The 25125-nt window shown below is 42.2% G+C and overlaps 1 protein-coding gene and 1 long non-coding RNA gene across 7 annotated transcripts in view; one reads left to right on the top strand and one right to left on the bottom strand.

Moving 5' to 3' along the window:
- The window catches only part of PDE4D (phosphodiesterase 4D), a 650804-nt gene that overhangs the window by 205542 nt on the left and 420137 nt on the right, over positions 1–25125 (bottom strand). The gene's annotated exons all lie outside the window — the stretch shown is intronic.
- LOC309380382 lies at positions 6422–6997 on the top strand. Its single transcript, XR_014172898.1, has 2 exons — positions 6422–6537; positions 6714–6997. It is a non-coding gene; the product is annotated as an uncharacterized lncRNA (long non-coding RNA).

Raw genomic sequence — 25125 nt, 5'->3', positions numbered from 1 at the left:
GACAGATATTTCCCCTGTGACATGCGCGCAACACCAACTGGTCAGGGAGCTGGGGCCAACTGTACCTCTCTGCAACATGTCTACACCGTGTACATATGCTGAAAACCAATGATACAGTTATCTCACATTGCATGTAAACTCAGAAGTCAATATTTATAGTAAAAACGACAACAACGCATTGCATGGGCACAACTCAGCAGCCAGCAAACTAAAAGCAAGATGTCTAGATTAGATTTTAAAATGCTGGAGCCTGTGAATAAGGCTCCACATTGTACGAAGTCTATCCCAGCCAGTGGCTGGAAGAGCTGCTACAGGCACCTGCATGGAGCCTCTTCTCAATTTTGACAGCTGTAGTGAAGAAGGGTGAATGAGCTGGAGGCTTTTCACTTCATGGGCTCCTGCTGCAAATATAAGGAGCTTTCCTATACACAAGAGCAAGCCCTGAAGGCCTGAATTATTAGAACCTCTGTCCCAGCAGGCTGGTGGGAAATAATGTGTCCTTGTTGAACTTCAGATGCTCAAGACTTTTCCATTTCACCAGATATTTTAAAGGAAGCTGTTTTTATTATTGATTTTATCTTATCCACTGTACGCGTTTTAATATTTATGAATGCCCCTTAGAAATAAATGAATAAAGGCTCAGCAGAACCTCCAGGTTCAGAGGCAACATTTCACTTTATACCAGTTGCTAGAAAGCAACTTGTGGTGGAGAGCTATTGTCTCCCTGCCCTGCTTGTGGGCTTCCCATAAGCATCTGATTGGTCACTGCGGGAAACAGGCTAGGTTGACCTTTAGCTGGTCTGATTCAACAGTCTGCTTATGTTCCAATGGGAGTTGCTTTGGAAAGTTGTTGGGGGCAGGAGGCGACAGCACTGAAATAACAGGACAGGAGAGGTGCCAAACGTTTGTGTCAGTTGTCCAAGAACTGGAATAAAAAATGATCCTCTCCAGCTGCACATACTGCAGGCTGGAAAATTAACATGGATGTGACCAGCCTTTATTTTAGGAAAACTAGTCACATCGCCCCAAAGATAAAAGAAATTAAAAAGCTAATCTGACTTGAAGTTAGTTTCTTCTTCAGCTGCTTCTTCTTCAAGAAAGGTCTTATAAATCAATCCTAAATGTTCACTCAACAGTGGAAAAAATAAAACATGCTTTTACTTTCAGCTTATCTCTACTTACTTCCTCATAGCTGTACAGTGGTACCTCGGGTTACATACGCTTCAGGTTACAGACTCCGCTAACCCAGAAACAGTACCTCAGGTTAAGAACTTTGCTTCAGGATGAGAACAGAAATCATGCTCTGGCAGTGCGGCGGCAGCATGAAGCCTCATTAGCTAAAGTGGTGCTTCAGGTTAAGAACAGTTTCAGGTTAAGTACGGACCTCCGGAACGAATTAAGTACTTAACCTGAGGTACCACTGTGCATGGTTCCCTTGTATTTTTCATATTGTTTCCCAAACAATATATGTAACGTGTGTGTCTTTCTCCACAATCGTTTCAGCACACAATTTCAGGGTCACCTACATAGTAATGCTCAGCATTTGCTCGTGATAATAGACACAGATGCTCAAAGTCACCTCGAGAGAAAGTGGACATACAGATTCACCACTGCCAATGGGTATCTGAGCAGGCTCATGAGCCAATGTTCCAGTTTGGTTAGCAAAGTACTGTTAAGCCTAATAGCAACAGGATACGGGGCTCTTTGTGATGGAAAATCTGTACAGAGAATGTGAACTTGGGTCTTCAGGGTTTTTATTGAATTAAGTCCCCAACGGGGTAACACTGCCTGGCAAAAGGGAACAATGGCTGTGCCTCTGAGGCATCTTCTGAAGAGATGTTCAAGCAATTAAACTATTTTAAATCTGCATCAAGCTGCTTGCTTTTGCTTACTTTAACATGGAGGCTTCCACATTATGTGGTGATGGCCATTAACCTGGGTGACATTAAAAAGGAATTTGACAAGACCATTGGGGGATAAAGCTATCCACGTCTATTAGCCATGATGGCTAAATGTGACCTCCATGACCAGAGACAACATGCCTCTGAATACCAATTGCTGGGGGGCAGCAGTGGGGCAGTGCTGGTGTGCTTCTGTCCTGCTTGTGGGCTTCCCATGTGCATCCAGCTGGCCACTGTGAGAAATAGGATGCTGGACTAGATGGGACTTTGGACTAATCCAGCAGAGCTCTTCTTGCCAGGCCAGGCCCATAACTACAAGTTTCCATGTAAAGCAAGTAGAGATGGTGCCAAATTACAGTGGTACCTCAGGTTACATACGCTTCAGGTTACATACACTTCAGGTTACAGACTCCGCTAACCCAGAAATAGTGCTTCAAGTTAAGAACTTTGCTTCAGGATGAGAACAGAAATTGTGCTCCGGCGGTGCGGCAGCCGCAAGAGGCCCCATCAGCTAAAGTAGTGCTTCAGGTTGAGAACAGTTTCAGGTTAAGTACGGATCTCCAGAACGAATTAAGTACTTAACCCGAGGTACCACTGTACCTTGAAATTTGAGCACCAAGAAGAGTGGTCTTGTTAAAAATCGATCCCATCCCCTCTGAGATGACCACAACTCATAATGTGGTAAATACAAAAGGTAAAGGTAAAGAACCCCTGGACAGTTACGCCCAGTCAAAGGCAACTATGGAGTTGCGGCGCTCATCTCGCTTTCAGGCTGAGGGAGCTGGTGTTTGTCTGCATAATGTTTTCCAGGTCATGTGCCAACATGATTAAACTGCTTCTGGTGCAATGGAACACCGTGACGGAAACCAGAGTGCACAGAAACACCGTTTACCTTCCCGCTGCAGCGTACCTATTTATCTACTTGCACTGGTGTGCTTTCGAACTGCTAGGTTGGCAGGAGCTGGGACAGAGAAACAGGAGCTCATTCCATTGCAAGGAATTCGAACCCCCGAGCTTCCGATCGGCAAGCCCAAGAGGCTCAGTGGTTTAGACCACAGCACCACCCGTGTCCCGCGCGTGGTTAATACTATCCCTGTTGCTACTCACCCATTCCTGCTGGTCAACCCCCTCCCCCATCAAAAAAGGCAGGCGATTAGGAGGGCCTCACTTCCACAGAAGAGAAGCATATTGCTTGTGCCAAAATAGGCTTAAATACTGTCATGCAGAGACCTTGGTGACCCAGCTGAGCGAATGATCTGCATGCTCTAAATAGCAAAAAGTGCCAATCTAGTCCTGCAGGAGCAATGAATATGCTTGATTCCTTGCATGAGACATTGCGCCTTATACACTTATCAGCAAACGGGAAGAGGCCCACCCAGACACCCTTTTCGCTGCCTATTCATGATGACTTAAGCTGCTGATGCTATTGGAGCAGTCACACACAATCCCACTTTCTGCACTATTCCCATCTGCTTCGTTTCCAGTCTGAGAATAATAATATAATAATAATAATAAATTTTATTTATATCCCGCCCTCCCCAGCCGAAGCCGGGCTCAGGGCGGCTAACAACATTAAAACAGTACAAATATCTCATAACGTCTTGCTGCTGTTGTGTAACTTTTTATACCATGAATGTCTGGTTTCTTTTTCTCCCCCTTTCGCTTTGCTACAGAGCCCTGGACAGCAATGATGAGAAGCATTAATACAACAAAATAAATCCACCACAAATGCATTATTATTGTGTTAAGGATAAATCCATATTAAAACACCTGTTTGGAGAGGCCAAGGGCAACAGAACAATCATTCTATCACAGGTTTCCTTTAAACTATTCAGCAAATAATAAATTTTATGTAAGGAATCAAGGTTTTCATTGAATTATTTGAACTGAGGAGGAATCGTTTTGGTCTTGGGTGTTTTGTGCATGCATTTTGCATTTTTTGGATTGTAAATAGGACTCCTTTGTGACTGTTGATGCGCATGGTTTCTTCTTCATTTATTTAGTGGAGACGTTGCTTTAATGATTGTGATTTTTAATTATCTAGCAAGTATTATGGACTTATTCTTAAATTTTAAAAATCCTTTAAAAATGTAACTAAATTAAAGGGGAGGATATGTAAGTATCACACATAAAACTGCCAGACTTGTACAACAGAGCCATTTCAAAGAGAAAAAGTTAAAACGATTTCAACCCATTGCTGCCATTGTATATAATGTTACCCATTAAAATACATGGGCAGCATACTGCTGGAGCTCCATAGCAGAACAATTGTGTTTATTCATTTTCCTAGGTGAATATAATGTGTGAATATCAGCTGTTGCTGCTAAGTTTAGAATAATATCTGGATTGTAGCACAAATGCTTCTCACTGAATAGGCAAAATAAAGACATTTTAGAAATGTTAGGTCGGTACCACCTATTGTTAATGTATATAGTTTTTGTGGCACATGGTGTATCAACTGTTGAAAATTTAATTTGCATTCTCTGTGGAGACCGGCTGTCTCATTTTTAAGTATACACGCTGTCCCTTTCTTTCCTTCATGCAATATCAGCTTCCATGGTTTTACTTCTTAATTTAGGATACCATGGATATGGATGGAAACAAAATATGTTCAGAATTAACAATTGATGGCTTGACATCCTTTTCTCCTATTACTAATCCTCCATCCACCATCTAGTTAACAGGAAGGTTAGTAACAGGAAAAAAGGATTTCTACCCATAAATTGTTAATTTTGAATAAAGCCCAGGCAAACAATTCCCCAGAAGACAGATAATTTTGAGGCAAACGTCTAAAAGTGCAGTGGTACCCATGTCTACTCAGTTCAGAGAGACGTGCTCCCAAGTGTCTATAGGATGGCAACCTAAATTAAGGTTACCAGACATCCCCGTTTCCGGGGACAGTCCCTGGATTTACAAATCAGTCCCCAGACAAAATCCATCTATGTAGTAGGAAGTTGAAAAGTGTCCCCGGATTCATTGAAAAATATCGGGTAACCTTAACCTAAATCTATGAAAAGTATTATAGAAATGCTTTGACCAGGTATGTCATTTTTTACTCCACAATTTTTCTCCCCGTAGAAATGCTAAGCGGCTTGCAAGACTGAAAACCATAAAATGTTGCAACAAAAATAAACATCGTCATAAAAAAAGCAGACCATTCAAGGCAACAACAGATAATAACTAATTCCAAAACAACAGTTTCCCCATCACACTTGAACGAACGACAGAAGCAAAGTGCCTCTCAAGGACTGGATGTTGGGATCTGAGTCTTTCGCCCTGAACCAATAAAACTACTAGTACAATTTTGTTACCTAGACTTCTGTCACTATAGAGACATTGCCAGTGCTTCAATCTAACATTACCCAATGTTCTGATCTACCAACATGGCATTGCATTGCCTGCAACCTCATCAGGAGTGAATTCTTCATTAACAGCTTCAGTTCGTACATCTTCTATTCTGCCTTTCAGCATGTGATGTTTTTGTACCCTGAGAAAATGATGAAGATGACTACATATAAAAGACCTGTTGATGATGCTTGCCTGTCAATAATTTACATTGTCCAGAAATATAGTTGATAAAGAGGGAGATTACTATAACCTAGTACTTGCCTAAATGCTATACAAACATTTGCACCTTATCTGGCCATGCAAATGTTTGGGAAGGTATTGTGAGGAATGAGCAAACTGGACTTTCATAATTCTAAGCGTGGAAAGATTAATCTGATCTATAGACCAGCTACTTTAGGACTTATTTGCCTTTTCTAAGCAGCAGAAATTTATTCCACTGTATTGTACTTCACTTCTCTTTGCACTGCTGTTAGCAGTACAATGTTGACTTATAAGGAGTTAGTCCGGGGATGAGAAACCAGGGCCCTCCAGATGTTCAAATTCTATCACGCCAGGATGCTGGAAGTTGTAGTTCAAGTTCCTCAGCCCTGATTTAATGTATTGTTGTATATGTTGGTTTTTGTCCTGATGATGCATAGCCAATCCACAGTACAATGCAAATCACACTGCAGTGAAACTTACACAAAGCCATAATATGAATTTCTGTTGTTGTGTAGATACACCTCAAGGATCCATTTTTCAAAAAATCTATCCTGAAGAATCTCACTAAGCTTTGACATTATTAATTTTTTCATTTTAGCATTGCAGAAGATGTCTTCTTTGCCTATTCTACGGGAGGCTTAAAATGGTAATTGTTTGGAAAAACTAATGATTCAAGGTGAGAGTCAGAATAAGTTGTAATGAAGCACTAATGCCTGGGAGTAAATCTCAATGAATGCAGTCGACTTACTTTGTGTGAACAGGATAATGCTTAGTTTCATAAAAGAACCAAGTCATTCACTCCTCCTTCACCTAACTCCTAATTCTTCTAAGGATCTGTAAAACAGTTAGGGAACCTTTTCTGCCAAGCAGGCCGGATCTCCCTGCATGACATGGGCCAACTTTGGCAGATGGGCCACATACCTGTGAATTATCTGATGTCATAATTATGTCAGGAGCTTGACAGTTGCGTAGTCCCTCCTACCCATCAATGTTGACCCATGGGGGTGGAGGGGAGACAGTGACCAAGCAGGACGGAGCATTAGCATATCGACTAATGTGCAGGAAGTTCAACCTGGATTTCTGCAGGGTATGGGGATGTGAGCAGCCAATCCAGCTGCATCTCCACATGCCCTATACATCAAGTGTGGGGCAGGTGGGCATGGGTTTTGTTTTGTTTTGTTTTGTGGTGTTGTTGTTTTTAAAAAGGGAAGTTTTTGGGGGGCCCTACCTCTAATTTTATAGTGTTTCATTTCACTCTTTCAGAAAATTCTACTGACTACATTAACAACATAAAAACAGCACAGATGGATCAGACCAAAGACCTGTGGAGTCCAGCATTCTCTTCTCACAGTGGCCAGTCAGATGCCGATGAGAAGACTACAGAAGAACAGCGCTCTTCATACATGATTCCCATGTATGATATTCAGAGTGGTAGCTTCCCTGGAAGTCAGTCAGATCAGCCAAGAGGACCCTTCTTAATCTTGAACAACCTTCAATGGACACATTTGCTGCATTCTGACATCACAATAAACTCTGGTGTATCATGATGGGGGCAAGCCTAGCTTTCTCCTGGGCTCACAAGCTTCTCCCTCCGTATCTGGTGTGGCCACAAAGAAGCTATGCTTAATTAACGGTAGAATGTCAAATGGTATGACAAACTGTGGTTAATCTTACTCACTGCTTGTTTGTTGCACACCCTTGCTTATTGGCAATATTGGTCCAACCACAGCCACTGGCTTCTTGGGACAATATTCTCTGCTGGCAGCAAACAAATCGAAATAATAATACAAGCTACTGAATTTTCGTGGTGGGTGGGAGAGAATAAAATAAATAAATGCCTTGAAAAAGTTACACAGACACCTGCCCATTCCATGGTAACATGTCTAGATAAAGGCCCAGTTTGAATGTAGTGTTTGTAGCCTAATAAACCATGATTTATCAGGCTGAGAATGAGTACTGTTCTTATCCATTCCTTTTCCCTCTCCTTCCTTGTAACTTAATTCAACGATTTGCATAGTTCCTTAAACAACAGCTGTCCATTATGTCCAATCAGGGAAACTGTGCTTTGACTACAAAACAGGATTGCAAACCATAGCTTGATTCTGGTTTACAAACTAAAACTGTAATGAGAGCTTAAGCCACCATTTCTTATTTTCATCACAATGGGAAACTGTAGTTTTAGAAACCCTGGAAACAAATAATTAATGTGCAAAAGAGAAAGGAGGAAGGAATTCATGGGCTTATCTCTTTCTTCACAATGTTTTTAAAAATCTGTCTTTTTCTTGCAATATATTATTATTATTATTATTATTATTATTATTATTATTATTATTATTTTATTTTATTTTTTTAATTATTTATATCCTGCCCTATACCTGGGGATCTCAGGGCAGTTCACAGAATAAAATCAGTATTGTCAGAAAACTTTTGTTTCTTTGAGAAATTTATTTATTCTTTCTTCTGAGGGTTTTTTGTTTTTCTAGCAAAAGTTTTTGTAATAGAACTTATTAGATCAGTATCTTCATTTTGGTTTTCTTTATGAGGGGAAGTTGAATTAGAAGTGTCATTAGACGTGGCTTTTTTATTAACCTCAACAAGTCAACTTCTGACATTTCTGATTGCAATGTATTTGGTGTATACTGTGACTCCACAACAGCCAAGGTTTCTGCGATTTATTCTCAGCTCTAATTTTTGTCCACTAATTTTATTAGTATCTTTTTGGGTTTTCAGGTATTAAGGTCTGCTTTAAATCTTTATTTTCACTGTTCTTTCCCAATTTCCTTAATTGAAGACACTTCCAAAAATAATTCCAATTCATAATTCTATTTTTATAGGATTGTTCAGGATGTTAAATTATATGTAAATATACACTTAAATCAGTTTGGCAGCCTGCTATACTACTGAATGGAATGGAATATTTAGCAAGTAACATTTTATTTTACAGTTTTTGCCATGGAATATTCTTTAACTACAAGGGGGTGTGAAATACCATCTAGAAAAACCTAGGTTGGGAGATACCCCCACCCCCACTATAGACCCTGAGGACATTTAGATCTTAATAGGGGGCAAATATGACTCCTATTAATTGTGTTCCAGGCTACACAAACAACACCTGGAACTGCAGCATGTCTCATCCCCATAAACACAATTCTCAGCTGCCTCACTGATGCATAATTCGTACTTTTACTGCTTATGCATATTAGCAGGATATAGCAAAATTAACTATTCTGTGAAACATATGGAAAAATACCGTGAATAGTAGTCCACTTCACTACAGAATGCTGGATTACACAACATCAAAAGGATTACAATGCCCTCTGTAGGCTCATTCTGCACATCACACCCAAGAACCAATGTTTTCCTTTTATATCTCTTACAACCATAAAAATTCATAGGGAACCAGGTTCTTGAATTGCTGACCTGAAAAATCAGCCCTTAACATTACAATCTCTAGTCTCAACTATAGTATAACAGGTAAGTCATATCACCAAATCAGCCTTCTCTCTGATAGCACCCCACCTATGCAACTCCCTTCCTCCTAGAAATTTGGCCGGCACTTACAATGCTCGTCTTTAGAACCAGCTAAAAACCTGGCTATTTAGCCAAGCCTTCGGGGAGTGAATAATATTCAGCTGGATTAGGTCACCGCTGCAGTTCAATGACGGCCTGAAATTGATTTTTATCTGTTTTTTATGAGCATGGAATGTGATGTTTAATGAGCTTCATTGTCCCTTTCCCTGAGATCTTTGAATACAGGATGGGCTATAAATATTGTAGTTAGATGAAATGAACTCCCATCTGTGGCAGCATGGTGTGCTAGTTGAGGCAAATGGAAGCAGTGATCTAAAACATCTGGGGTGTCCTAGAAGGATGAAAAGACGTTCTCTCTCACTTTCTAACCTACAGCTGCATATCACTCCAAGACCATAGAATTGAATCATAGAATTGTAGAGTCAGAAGGGACCCTGAGGATCATCTGAAGGAGTGTCTCCACCTCCATCGGTCTGCCTGGACACTGAGGTCCAGCGCCGAGGGCCTTCTGGCGATTCCCTCGCTACAAGAAGCCAAGTTACAGGGAACCAGGCAGAGGGCCTTCTCGGTAGTGGCACCCGCCCTGTGGAACGCCCTCCCACCAGATGTCAAAGAGGAAAAATAACCAGCAAACTTTTAGAAGACATCTGAAGGCAGCCCTGTTTAGGGAAGCTTTTAATGTTTAATAGGCTATTGTATTTTAGTGTTCTGTTGGAAGCCGCCCAGAGTGGCTGGGGTATAAATAATAAATTTATTATTATTATTATTATTATTATTATTTAGTCCAACCCCCCTGCAATGCAGGAATATGCACCGTCCTCTATGGGGTTCAAACCTGCCACCATGGCATAATCAACACCACGCTCTAACCAACTGAGCTAACGGCTCCACACATTTTCTGTTCAGGTCAGGGCTATTGCATTGCTTTCTGGGTGACTTCTTGTTACATAAGGCAGTTGTGCTTTCTTTTCTGGTTATTTGGATATAACCTTTGATACGATAACGATGATTCAACACAGTTTACTGTATTGCAATCTGCATTAGATTATCTTTCTAATGATATATAATTTTATGGCATTATTTTATGTTATTATTCTAAAAAAGGGGGGGGCTGTTATGAGCCAATTTTGGCTGTTAGTGTACTCCTGGATCTCTCCCCGCGGTCACAAGGAGGCTGATGTGCTCCTGCTTCTCAGTGGTTTGGCTACAATCCTTGTGGCGCTCACTGCTTGATTATGTTATCAGAGGGATTGATGGTGGAGTACAGAGGAGGCATTGGGGAAGGGACTGTGTTCTCCATTGGCAGTGCTGAATCCTCCATTAACATCTAGTTACAATTGTTTGAAACTTTGTGCTGGAACAGTGCACAATCTTTATAATCCTTCCCCTTGTAGCAAACCCGCTTTTCTGTCTTTTGATCAGCATCACGCAGCTCCTTAAAATTTATCCCAGCAGGCACATAGTCCTTAGTCACATAACACTTGCCAATCAAGACTCATAATGAGCCGGGGGGGGGGGGGAAAGAGAGATCCTTTGCCTGTGATACTCACACAGTGACAGACATCAATATTTGCATGCACACGCACAGCTAGGTCTTTTTTATGTTAGGTCTTTTATAGTATTATCATCATTATTTTTATTATTAGGTAGAGAATGAATTGCCTCCTGACTCTGGAGGAGAGAGATCTTTCGTTTGACTGGCAGCATCAACTCATTGCGCTGTGGCAGTAAAATACAGTACAATCGCAACTTACGTGGGGATTCGGTTTCAAGGGTTCTGCATATACTTAAAAACATGTATTTTCGAGTTCTTGCGGAAGCATCTCACACCCCGGTGAGAGGAGAGAGCCTAGCTTGGGAAGCAAGGCAGAAAGCTTAAAACCTCTTTTTTTGCTCCAGAAAAATCCAGCAAAAAAAGAGCTTTTAAGCTCCCTGCCTTGCTTCCCAAGCAAGGCCTTCTCTGTGCACTGGTTAAAGGGATTTAAACCAGCCAGCCTCCAACTGCATATAGTTGAAATCATGCAAGTGAAATGTGCGCAAGACAGCTTCTACAAGTTGTATTCAGTAGGCTTTTCCACAAATGGAAGGACTGTTCTTGAAAGGGCTACTTCCTTTCCCGGGGGGGAGTTGGATCAAATGGAGCTTTCCAATAGAGGGAGGGAGGGATTTTTATCCATTTCCTCTGCCCTCTGAAGCCACCGCCTCCCACACTGTTCTGGGGTGCATGCCACCAACCGTTTGGTGCATATTTTGAGGGGTTGCTGGTTAAGGGGCTGCAGAGGGAAGGAGAAATCACCAAAAATCTCCCTCAGCCCATGGGAATGTCCAGTTAGCAGAGTTCCACTGCAGGAAAATTGATTCTACAGCCAATCCAATGTTCAGAATTATTGGTTGGGGTGTGTGTGTGTGTGCGCATTTATGGGGCAAGATCACCAACGGAACAAGTATTAAAAAAATTCCAAGGCCAGGGTCTTCTTCACTATGCAGTTAACACTACATCCCCAAACCATTTTTCTCCTTCATCCCATTCGGACAATGGAACACCACCACCTCCAGCGTGTCTATAATTATAACTAATAACCTGGCTGGTCTTTTTACAAAGGACTCAGCAACAGTACTTTTCCATACAGGCAGTCAAGGGGCACAAGTTAATCTTTCACAAACGTCAACTATATGTTATATTTATACTTAATAAATCCTGTCAAAATAGGGGTCACTTTCTGTTACCAACCTTCAAAAATAAACAAGGGCATCCTGAAGCTGTTCTGAAATCCTTACGTGAGTCGGCAACGCCATCTTCCTGTTCACTAGCTTGCTTTTGTACCATTTGTTACAATTCAGGCCCGTAATATATTTTCTGTCAGCTTAAAGAAGAAGAATGGAGTACTTACCTGTAAAAAGAAAAAAAAGAGAGAAGATGTATTAATATGTGAAACACTGGACTCTAACTGCATATTTTATATTCGTGGCTCTTTTTTGAAAGTCATGGTTCTTTACATAATATTTATTGATTTGCCTGTCACATTAATATCTACCCTTTCTTCCAAGGAACTCAGCATATGGAGTTCAAAGACATGAACCCTATCCCAGTTGTGGTGGGTTCACAAACAAAATCATAATAGATTCCAAAGTGGAGAGGTGTGCTATTCTGCTACAAAACAAAGCCGTTCAGTTGAGGGCTGATTGAAGGGGTCTCCTGCAACTTTAAGTGGATTCCTTGTGTGACAGAGGGAAAGGAAACTGGCAAAACCAGCAATGGTTTAGAATTGTAACACAACCTACCTCCTTTTGTTTTTGTTAATTTAACAATTGCAGTGGGAAAGAAATTCATGCGGTTGTATCCAACTAAGTTCTGCTCTCCATTGAAATGTATGGGCCTACATTAGTCATGCCCATCAACTTCAAGAAGCCTGTTATGAGCAGAATTAACATTGGCTTTAACCCATGGTCTTAAGGTCTAAATGAGCAGAACCATTGTTTTCTGATAAATTCTAGTTTGAAGCTCCAATTCTCTTTGAAGCTGTTGTTGCTGCTGCTGCTGCTAAATATAGTGACTGTGGGGTCAAGACAGCGACCATCATCATGCCCAGACTGAGATCAGCACCAAACAAAGAAGCTCAGCTGTGCAGATAACACTCAAAGTCTCAACCATTTATGATACCATAATAGAAGAATTTACAAAGGAGGGAATTTGCCACGCACTATGTGCGTGCATTAAAGGATGCCTTTACCGATTGAGAGCATGTCTCTGACAATGTAGGAGCTTTAGTATAGTTTTAGATTATTATTTGGAAATGTTGTAATGCAACAGTGTAGCTCTATATCAAGCTACATATGCCTTTTTCATATGTATCAGGGCTCAACACTGCTTATAAGCATAACAAGTTTTTATAAGATGTTAACTCAAAACAGAGCAAAATTCATCACAGCACTTTGCCTTATAGAGACGCTTGTCTAAGTAGCTTACAATTGTCTTCTTTTGAGTTCTGTTACACATTCATTACATGGATACATAAAATGACATTGTTCTTATAATGAGTTGATTCATAATTAACAGAGAGAATATACTATTACAGTGATAGATGCTATCTGGAAGATATTAACAAGCACTCAAGTGGGGTAGAATTAAGCTTAATTTCCCACCCCTATGGGTATTCATATAAGGTAAAGCTTAAAACAATTCATCTAGGAGCTGAATTGCAGGCTGAAATGAAAGAAGCTATAAAACCCACACATATCTATTATATGAGGCTGTGTTCTATAATCAATTTGTGTGCATACTAATTTGTCATATCTCATTATCTGTTTTACCTTAAAGATGTGGCTCATGGGAGTTACATTCTTTTCTTGAGACGCTTATCCTCTACATAGCTCTGCATCAGGGCGTGGAAACTGTGTCTCACCCCTTACCTAAGTTTTGAGTACACAAACCCATTATCTCTGGCCATTGGCTATACTGGCTGGGGCAGATGTGAGTCAGAGCATGAAATTCTTAACCTTGGGGTGATGGGTTCGAGTCCCACGTAGGGTGAAAGATTCCTGCATTGCAGGGGGTTGGACTAGATAACCCTTGGGGTCCCTTTCCAACTCTACAATTCTGACACTATGCCTCAGTGCCACAGACTCCTTACCCCTGCTCTCAACAGTATAGTAGGAAGGTTGACAGAATAGCAATAGAGTTACTTGGTAGCCAATTGCAAAGCACAGAAATTCAACAAATCTTTTCTAGTGCCTCAAAAACCTGTCAAGCCTCTCTGATCAGAGGTGATGCCGGAACAAAGAAATAGGTTTGCTCAGCCGCTGCCGCAATACCCCAATCATGCCACCTTCAGCTGTTCAAAAGAACACAGGCTTGTCTGTCTCTAGCCACAGTCATATTGCAGGAGCAGAAAGCCTTGAGGAATAGGAATTTGCTCTTAAAGAAAAGCAAGCCGATGTGAATTTGCAGAATAAGGGGCTGTGTTCATGGGGGAAGAAATATATGAGACCCATTTAACTATAATTTTTGTCATGCATTTTCCACTTTTGACCACCAAAGACTTCATACAAATGTGAGAGGTCTCTCATTTCATAAATAACAGTGTTGTGGCACCCTAAACATATTTTTTGTGGCATAAACCAACATCTGACACAGCAGATTCCAGTCCACAAATATTTATGTCACAATAAATCTTGACGGTGCCCCAGGACCCCTTGTTTTGTGCTCTAACAGACTAACAATGCAATTCTGTTTCAAAAAGGTAAAAAGGTAAAGGACCCCTGGATGGTTAAATCCAGTCAAAGGCAACAATGGGGTGCAGCGCTCATCTGGCTTTCAGGCCAAGGGAGCCGGCATTTGTCCACAGACATCTTTCTGGGTCATGTGGCCAGCATGACTAAACTGCTTCTGGAACAACAGGACACTGGGGGTTTGGGCTGGGGGTGTTCATCAGTATGTAGATGATATCCAGAGTGAAGGTCCTGTGTGAGTGTCTGGAGGGGGTTGGAGGATGGATGGTGGCTAACAGATTGAGGTTGAATCCTGACAAGACAGAAATACTGTTTTGGGGGGCGGGCAGGTGTAGGGGACTCCCTGGTCCTGTGCAGCCTGGGAGTCATTTTGGACTCTCAGTTATCCATGGAGGCACAGGTCAATTCTGTGTCCAGGGCAGCTGGTTACCAGCTCCATCTGTTACACAGACCTTACCTGTCCACAGACTGTCTCACCAGAGTGGTGCATGCTTTAGTTATCTCCTGCTTGGACTACTGCAGCACGCTCTATGTGGGGCTACTTGTGAAAGTGACTTGGAAACTGCAACTAATCCAGAATGCAGCAGCTAGACTGGAAGTGGCCACTGAGACCATGTAACACTGGTCTTGAAAGACCTACATTGGCTCCCAGTATGTTTCCAAGCACAATTCAAAGTGTTGGTGTTGACCTTTAAAGCCCTGAAGGGCCTCGGCCCAATATACCTGAAGGAGTGTCTCCACCCCCATCGTTCATCCCAGACATTGAAATTCAGCTCCGAGGGCCTTCTGGTGGTTCCCTCACTGTGAGAAATGAGGTTACAAGGAACCAGGCAGAGGGCCTTCTCGGTAGTGGCACCTGCCCTGTGGAATACACTCCCATCAGATGTCAAGCAAATTACAGCTGATTCCCTGGTGGCCCGCTGGAATGTGGAGTTAACTAGGACTATTGACTGTTTCGCTCCGAGGCGCACTCTCCGATTGCATGGAGCCCGAACAGCCCCGTGGTTTTCCACGGATCTGAGGGCAATGAAACAATCGTTGAGACGGCTAGAGCGCCGGTGGTGGATAACTCATTCCGAATCTGACCAGACACAGGTTAGAGCTCAACGTCGAGCCTACCAAGTGGTGATAGCGACGGCAAAGAAGAATTTCTCCACCGCCTCTATTGCATCTGCAGAAAACAGCAGCAGGAGACTTTTTCATGTGGTTCACAATTTAGAGGAACCACCTGCAACACTGGGGCCCAGTACAGGCCACATGTTCTCCTGCAATGATTTTGCAAAGTTTTTTGCAGATAAAATCACTCAGATTTGGGAAGAAGTAGACTCCACCATGGGAGCAGGGCCGGGGCGGGAGAGTGCTAGAGTTTTGCCTAGTCAAGTTGAGTGGGATCAATTCCAATCTGTTACCTCTGAGGATGTGGACAGGCTGCTTGGACGAGTGAAACCAACCACCTGTCTCCTGGATCCTTGCCCATCCTGGCTTGTAAAAGGTAGCCGGGAAGACTGGGTGATGGGCTTTATGGGGTGGTGAATGCTTCCCTCCATGAGGGAGCCTTCCCAGACCCGCTGAAAGAGGCGGTTATTAAACCGCTTCTTAAAAAACCATCTTTAGATGCAGCCACAATGGCCAACTATCGCCCAGTCTCAAATCTTTCATTCTTGGGCAAAGTGATTGAGCGAGCGGTTGCTGAACAACTCCAGGTACGCCTGGAATAAGCGGACCATTTGGATCCCTTCTGTGTATGCAATTCTGTGTATGCTTACTCAGAAGTAAGACCCACCATTTTAATGGGGCTTACTCCCTGATAAGCATATTTAGCATTGCCCCTTAATGCAGCCTAATCTCTCTAGAATTTCTCATTCCACAAATTCTCCAATTTAACGGAGCAGACTGAAAGGCAAAGTCCTTTCTTTTTAACAATCTGATTTTGTTACCCTACTTGCATTTTGATGATACCCTGGATAAAGTAAAAGAAGCTAATGAACAAATTTCTCAGCATGTCAGCTGTGGCCTGTAAAATAGTTAAGGTCAGATTTTTCCTTGCTATAAAATCTGGGTTTTACATATGCCTATGGCTACATCATTGCTACACCAGCTGTAAACATCAACATACTGTTGTGTCACCCAAGACCTCTCACACAGTCGCAGGCCAAATAAGCTTCTCTTTTATCACAATCAATGCTTCAATAGCCTCCCCTACAAACCAGGCATTCTGGAAATCTGAGATACAGTACAATCAAATGGTTTACTGCCACCTACTGTGAGATAGAAAGGCCTGCCTCAGCTTGGTCAAGTAGCTCCTTTTGGAGGACAGAGAGCTCAAATGTGCTTTCTGGGATTCTCCCCCTCCTCCCCGCACACCCGTCTCTGCGAACTGTTAGTTATCTCTCCCGCCTGGTTTGGCATGAAAGGGACGAGGATACAGTCTGCACGTCACCAGAATTATTAAGGAGAAGCACTTACAAGGAAGTTAATGGAACCATGTTTGGGCTTTTTCTCAATGACGTAGGTAACTTGCTTTGTAATAAATTTCTGATGTCTATATAACATAAACCCTCAGGGCGCAGAGAAAAACAATGACAATGTTTCAAAGCAGGTGATGAGGAAAAACAAGGGTGCGCTGACCATTTAAAAAAAGCAAAACAGGACATCTTAAGGTACCAAAGCACAAGGGCATTCCCTCCTGCTGTAACTGGCTGACCCAAATGTCATGGATTAACTGGGATACGGAATTTGCATTAGATCTCTAATTACGTAACATGACTTGTGAGCATCATCCTGCAGGGACTGATGGGTCTGCCTCCCCCTTCTGCATTATTTGGGATCTGAGAAAGCACCACGTAATAAAGGGAGCAGCACTCTGAATACTCTGCGGACTTTGAGCTGGAATAAATATCTAAATAAGTGGATGCACTGCTGGTGTGAGCACCTGGCATTCTTGGGCAACTGTCAGGCCCCCAGCACCTAGCAGGGCCCATTGTGCCTTCTCCTCCTCCTCATTAAGATTTTTCTGACCTAGATATCTGAACAGCATTCGGTGACTAGACCTACTTCTTTCCCCTCAATGCCCCTGAACAAGTGTCAGTCTGGGGCACAGCAGGAAAGTAAAAGGGGCGCCTGAACCCCATGACTGCTCAGAGTGCTGCTACCACAGCCAGGTAAACCCAGCAGGGCCCCCAGAGAGGGCGGGGGGCACTAGAGAACACTTGACCCGAGCTTCTGAAAACAGAGGTACATTTAACACTATTAACTGTTTTGGTTTCCATGTTGCTCACAAACAGTGCCTAGCAATCCCACAAGCCCTTGCACCGACCGCTGTGGCCGGCGGAGAGTTGGATTTTGAGCAAGGAGGTTTGGAGGGATCGATTGTAGTGGGGTTTGGTCAGTGCTGCTGGTTTTTCAAAGGGGTTTTCAGGGGGTTCAAGAGGTTTAGAGGATGTTTGCAGGCTTTTTCAATGGCGTTTCTCATATATATATGAGATTTCACATAAACACCATTTTGGGTCTTCTGATAGATAGCTGCTAACATGAATCCTGCCAGTGCTGCATCTACTCAAGGGGCAGAATAGGGAACGCTACACCAGTGGAGTGAAATATATATATATAATATACAGTGGTACCTCGGGTTAAGAACTTAATTCGTTCTGGAGGTCCATTCTTAGCCTGAAACTGTTCTTAACATGAGGTACCACTTTAGCTAATGGGGCTTCCCACTGCCGCCACGCCACCAGAGCATGATTTCTGTTCTAATCCCAAAGCAAAGTTCTTAACCCAAGGTACTGTATTTGGGTTAGCGGAGTCTGTAACCTGAAGCGTCTGTAACCTGAAGCGTCTGTAACCCGAGGTTACAAAATATATAAATATTTTGGCTAAGCTAAAACCAGTTTTCAAAAGGAGCATCAGTTCCTGAAATACTCAGTCAACCTCTATTAGCTTTCTGCAGCAGTCAAGGATGTGCTTGTTATGGTCACGACACACAGGGCAGCTCCCCTATCTCTCCGATTTCTGCATTATGAGATGAGACAAGTATTGAAATTTGTGTCACTTCTTGAATGCCACAACAAAACAGAAAGGAGTTCAGCTGGGAATGGCGGAGAAATGGTGTGGCATAAACACACACACTCACAAAATCACAGCAGCAGCGAGATGCAGAGTTATCTGAAGGATCGCATAGCTGAAGAGCACTGTTTCAAAACAACTGCACCACCCATTTTTATGAAAGTGTCTATTTGCATCCTATTCCTGTTGTTAAAAGGAAGCAGGGATCTGTGAAAACTCATGGTGGGAAAGGGCTCTCAGAGGAAACATCTACTCAGAGCTCAATTCCTCCACTCCTGGGCATCCTTTCATTGGCAAAGGGGCAGTCTCCTTTTGTTGAAAGGTTGTGGGGCGGAGGATGGTTCTGGATAGGATCACAAAGGGATGATGGCTGACACAAAGTCAGAAGATGAGAGCAAGCACAAGGGAGCTCATTGTAAGAAATGCAGGACTACCCCAAGATGTAACTGAAGGAGGACTATAAGAAAGAATATCAAGAGGAATGTTATATTGTTACATACATGACAATCTCCAAGCAAAGAGAGAATTCAGGGGTTCCATAGCATATGTGGGTTTCAGTTTCTTTAGAACGGAGGTCACTGGAAATGTGTCATAGTGATATGTAGTTTTATTTACACACATATACAACCTGAGCATGAGACAGACAGGCTCACAGCATTAATACCCCAATAGAATTCTGCGATTACTCCCTCATCAGTAATGAGTAAAGGTTTGCACAAGAAAGAAAAGGACAGACAACTGACAAAGACCCATTTACTGACTGGAATACATGAGAGCGAGAAATCATACAGAACAAAAAATCAACAGGATGATCCCAGGGAATATTACAATCGTAAAATTACTTAATATAAAACAACAACAACGGCGGTGCAGAAAAAGTTAGATTTGATTTTGGGCACATATGAATATATTAGGAGGACTCTAGAAATCAACACAATGTATTAATAAACCCCAATTGTGTCCTGGCAGTCTGGAAAATATAGAAGGCTTTTCTCTAGAAGGTGCCTATTGTGCAGAAGATTACTTGGGGACTTGAAATCTTGGAAAGCACTTGAAACACTGGCTTTATAAGAGTAGCATACAATACCTTTTTATCTCCCCTCTACAGTGCTGGAGGACTGGACCCACATTTGAAAATAGCACCGATTTCTTTTAAAGGTGTTTTGTGAACAATGATATTGTTTTTTTGTTTTGTTTTCCCGACTCATTTCCCATACAGCCAAACCCCTAAAGCTTAATGTATATTGAACACTGGCAAACTTTTCCCCCACAACCTAAATTAGAATTGTAAGGCTTTCCTCACATGGCTGTAACTACAAGGCAGTCACTTTTATGCATCTACAGATAATAAAAGGGGAAACATGTGATTAACGCTGCAATCTATGTTCCTTTTATTTGCGAGTAAGGACCATTGAACTCAGTGGGACTTGCTTCTGAGCAAACATGTGTAGCTTTGCTCTGCAGATGATGTTAGACATACTAGCTGGCCTGCCACAACCTGGTGCCCTTCAGATGTTTTGGACTACATCTCACATAATCCCTGACCTTGGACCTTGCTTGCTTATGTGGAATTGCATACTCTCCAATATTTCTCCAATGAAAATAGGGGCGTCTTATTCTATTATGATGGTGATAATAATTTTATTATTTATACCCCGCCCATCTGACTGAGTTTCCCCAGGCTCTCAGGGCAGCTTCCAACACACACACACACACACACACACAAGCACTAAAAATAAAAAACCTTCTGTATACAAGGCGGCTGCCTTCAGATGTCTTCCAAAAGTTGTACAGTTACTTATCTCCTTGGCTTGGGGTTTGTATAACTCCATACCCTTCAACATGTCCAAAGGAAAAGCAGGACATTCCAGGATCAAATCAGAAACCAGGACAGCTTCTGTAAATCCAGAACTGTCACTGGAAAATGTCTTGGTTGGTCTGGAATTGTAGTTGAAAACATCTGGAAGGCATTAGCTTGAAGAAAGCTACATTATGTTATGACTATTCTGCAATAATTCCCTGTCTGCTTAAGACCCCTGACCAAAAAATTGCTGCCTACACAACAGAACATGGGAAAATCCAAAGACAGAACTTCATTCAGGCAGATTCTGGATATTCACCAAATTTCACCTTATCAGACCTAGACAGATCTAAGCAGTACTAATCAAATTAAGACGAGAGTCATCGTCCCAAGAGCTAGCATGTCAAGGAAAATATCAACTCTGAGTCTCATGATTAAGATAGCAACAACACACTAATTGGATAAAACAATCTTGCTTCCCACTCCGCTCATCCTGTATTTATGCCCATTAAATGCCAAAAGAAAACGAATACGAAGGAAGAGGAAATATTGCTTTAACGTCTTCATCTGAAAATCTAAATTAACAAACCCAAACTATCAGCTATCTTCTGCTCTCCGTGTCATTCTCTAGCAGTTTGCAAGCCTGGTCTGATGAACTAAAAAAGCTACCCTTATGAATAGTCGAAAGAATCTGTGGTCACTTCCAGACTGTCACTATATTGCAAGTGAGATTCTACTGCATAATAGCAAAATTCAGGTTCTGTTATAAAAGTGGTTTTGGTGCTCTTGTGCAAAGATTCCTATTTCAAAAAAGAAGGGGAAAGGGGTGTGTTGAGGTAAGGAAAATGACAGGAAAATGCAGTGGGAAGTTTGAGATAACAAGTGCTTAACATAATGTCATAGAGCCTCCCGGCAAACAAAAGAGAATGAATGTTCAATTGATAAGAAGCATCGTACAACTTCCCCACAAACTGTGCCAATGAATCAAGATGAATGCTCAATGAACAGGCTGTCTAGGAGCAACCTGTTTGTAATAGATCTTTGTATCTTGGAGAACTGTATATTGTGGGGGTGTTTTTTGGTTATTGCTGTGCCACTGAAAATAATACTAAGCGATTGTTTTAAAAAAGAAACAAGAGAAGCTTCTGTAAACCTAGTTGGGACGGGGACACACACACACACACACACTGTGGTGCAGCAACTGTTCAACTTCCTTTGCACCTACAAAGAGCCTTTGCATGTGCCCTGTCGTTAGTAACAATAATGTAAGGAACAGGTGGGCTTTCAAATTTTTGACTCATCTTCTTCCACTGCCTTTAATGAGCATCCCTACAGGTCAGCATGGTAACTGACTCCACATGACACATTTGTTTGGTTCAGGTGCAACAGGAAACCAAGGTTCCATTCTGTCCCCAACATGCCCCCTTTCAAGGCCTGCTACAGTTGCACATGGCCAGTGCCACTTTCATAAGAATGCCAGGGACTCCTTCACTGGTTAAGTGCTGCAGCACCAGTGACATTCCTCTTTGCGGGCAAACTTCATGCAAGCTGCTCCCTTAAGCCCTTCAAAGTCTGCCGGCATGTTTCAGGATTACACCTGAATTAATTTTAATTATTTGGCCAGAAGCAGTCCCCCAACTGAGAACACTGTGTAGTTCTTTCTTATAAAAGCAGCCTTTTTTGTTTTTAAACCAAAATCCCTGGTATTTGCATCTCCCACCTTCCCATACACCCCCACAAAAATTTAAGTGCATAATATGAAGTAACGGCTAAACAGAAGTCTGCAGGTACTGATGGTTATCTTTAATACACACACATACACACTTTTGTCTTCCTGCCTTATGTCATCCCCTCATGAAGTTTCTGCTTCACCGCCTTGCTAAGCAGTCTTTAGCATGTTAGCTGGTGTCATGCACACTGAGGAGCTAGACAAATAGGAAAGGCAAATCGGACGAATAAGGTGGAAAAGGAAAATGCACCATCCTTGGGCAGAAGAAGAAACTTTTGCTTTTCATTGCAATAGTCTTTCCTGACCCAATATTCCTCAAATGGCTTGGACTACAACTCCCATCAGCCTGAGCCAGCAATGCCAAGTGGGAAGACACCAGGTAGGGGAAGACAGCATTACAACTAGCCCAGGTATATTTAAACATGTATATAGCCCTACGGCTTTGATCTGTCTGCGTGACTAATGTCACATTCACACCAAACATTGAAAGCACCATAATAATAAATAATAATAATAATAATACTCCGCCCATCTGGCTGGTTTTCCCATTTTAAACAAGGAATTCTGGGACCTGTAGTTTGTTAAAGGCGCAGAGAATTATTAGAATACCCCTTTATAATGCAGGTGACGCCTGAAGTATATAAGTCCTGATGCACTGGTGTTGATTTCAGGGCTGTGAATCAAAGCTGGTCCACTTGAGTTACGTGGCACAAAAAGAGCTTTTAAGCTCTCTCCTTTGCTTGCTGCACAAGGCCTGCTCAGCATCCTGGCTCTGGAAGGCCAGAGATGCTCATGCAAGACATCGCGGGAACTTGGATGGGTGTGCAAGATCTCACGAGAGCCTCCCACAGCTGCTATGCTGAGTGGAATTGCCCCCACAGGCAAGGCAGGGAGCTTAAAAGCACTTACTGTGCCAAGTAACCAAAATTTGAACCAGCCCGCCTTCAACTGCACAAGGTTGAAATCATTCAAGTTAAATGAGGTATTGGCACTGTTGCAATTTGCAAGCGAAATAAGACTGGCTGTCTTCAAATATAACATTAAACCATAGTTTAGCACAATAGGAACAAGCCTGGGTAAACCTTTCCCTCCCCTCTGTTATTCCAGTGTGGCCTCAAAGAGGATGAATATGTCATCCAAAGGGAGAGCTGTGCTTAGTGCTAACTATGGTTTACATAAACCAGTGAGGTTCATAAACAATGAATGGAAATGGACTTCTTTTTTTATAAATCGTGCTTGTCAACATGGTGCCCTCCAGGTGTTGTTGACTACAACGCTCATCACCCATGATCATTCACCATACTAGCTGGGGCTTATGGGAGCTGTAATCCAAAACTCTGGCTACTTAAATGCCTTAAATCACAGCTTGTCTAGGTTCAGTTATAATGAGTAATCATAGTTAGAAGAAAACAAAGCAAAAGCTTCCAATCTCTTCACAATTGTGCCTGAAGATGGAAAGGAGAATAGCTTAGCGCTACATATGAGCCAAGCAATCGTTGTTTTTCATTATGCGCTGTTACAATAGGTCCTGAAATCAAAATATACTTTTTTGATCATGTAAATGTGTATATTGTTTTCATTGCTACTGGGGTTGTTTTCACACTAACCCTTCTTGCGTAGGGGAAAAGAAGTGTCACTTTCAAATGCCTCTGTTCTTCCAGGCCCTTTGGTACTAAATTATATTGATCTGCTACTGGTTCATCTGCACAAATTTTTATTTTATTTCATATTTCTTTCTTTCTTACCCTTCCTCCCAAAGAAGCCCAGGCAGCAAATAATGAAACAGAAAAACACAAACTTGAGAGTGGGGTGTGGGCCATATTTGATTATGAACAATCCAAATATTCCCACCGCAAAATAATGTCAAGCTTGGCAGGAACAGTATATTTCAGCCACCGAATATGGGAGGTTTGGGAGGCTGCAGTGTATTAGAATTTCTTGTGGCATTTTATAATGCTTTTAAATCAAAGCATTAACTGCCTTGGAGGCCCAAAGTGGCAGAAAGGCAGGACCAAAATGTTATAGTAACACAGCAGATTTATGATAAGTAAGTAATATTAGAGAAAGAACCTGGAGATATTTCACCTAGTTTATCTGCAAAAAATAGACTTCTGGGTATACACGATTCTCTGTCCTTCAACCAATACGGTAGAAATAGCAGCCCTGGTATTATGAATATTGTTTTATATGCTGCACTCCAAGATATACTTTGAGGTGCATATGGAACTACCATACATTATTTGAGCTTTGGGAGAGTGAACAAACAGGGCGACATTGTGTGAGTGGAACAAATCTTTTGCTTGTGTAATGTGACTTCCCCTTACTCACCTTCCACCCTCTGCAGCCCCCCCGCCCAGAACACCTACAAGAGGAAACCTGGTAAACCAGTAAGACCAGTTCCTATCTTAAGTTAATGGTCTTGTCTGACCAGTTACGTACAGTGGTACGTCGTGTTACATACACTTCAGGTTACAGACTCCGCTAACCCAGAAATAGTACCTCAGGTTGAGAACTTTGCTTCAGGATGAGAACAGAAATTGGGTGGTGGCGGTGCAGCGGCAGCAGGAGGCCCCATTAGCTAAAGTGGTGCTTAAGGTTAAGAACAGTTTCAGGTTAAGAACGGACCTCAGGAATCAATTAAGTACTTAACCTGAGGTACCACTGTACTGCTGTTTTCATGCCCCAAGGGGCTGTGACAGAGACAAGTGAGTGGGCCTTTCCCCATCTCACCTGTTTGGGATGTCTCATCATCCTAGGATGAAGAACAACAGGCTGTGTGTGTTGGGGTGTTGGGCTGCTGTATTGGAGAGAGTTAGTGGAACAATGCTAGAATCTGGGCACAAAGATCTGGACTTTGGGGCTCCCCTAGAAACCTCAAGGAGAAGGAGGATATATTGAAGCATTAATGCTGGGAGCGCCTACGTTCTACACTCAGGTTATGTAAATAAAACCATTTATCCGCAAGGCACCAGGATTTCTGTTGGCCTTCATTCCAAGGAAAGCCTGGGAACCCCTGGAGTTTGGGGTATACACAACAACGAACTCCTTGACATTCAGTGGCCCAAAGCAAATCCCTCAACCTTGGAGGCCCTCACACCCGGAGCATTAGTCATTCCATGCTGGACCCTGCTTCAAAATATGGCTGAGCTTGTTGTGAAGTGCTAATCAAGCGCTGTTTCCTGAAGAAACAACAACAGTTTCTTCTCATAAAAGGCATATTCTCTCCAAAGGTCATTAAAGGGATTCAACAACTCCGTAAATGCGCTTTTGGAAAGAATAAAATATAGTCATGTTTTCATGTTACTCCAAGTCTGAACTCGCCC

Source organism: Podarcis melisellensis (genome assembly GCF_964234715.1).
Source record: "Podarcis melisellensis genome assembly, chromosome: 11".
NCBI classification, from domain to species: Eukaryota; Metazoa; Chordata; class Lepidosauria; order Squamata; family Lacertidae; genus Podarcis; species Podarcis melisellensis.
The sequence above is the reverse complement of the archived record's forward strand: the minus strand, read 5'-3'. Positions and strand labels throughout refer to the sequence as shown.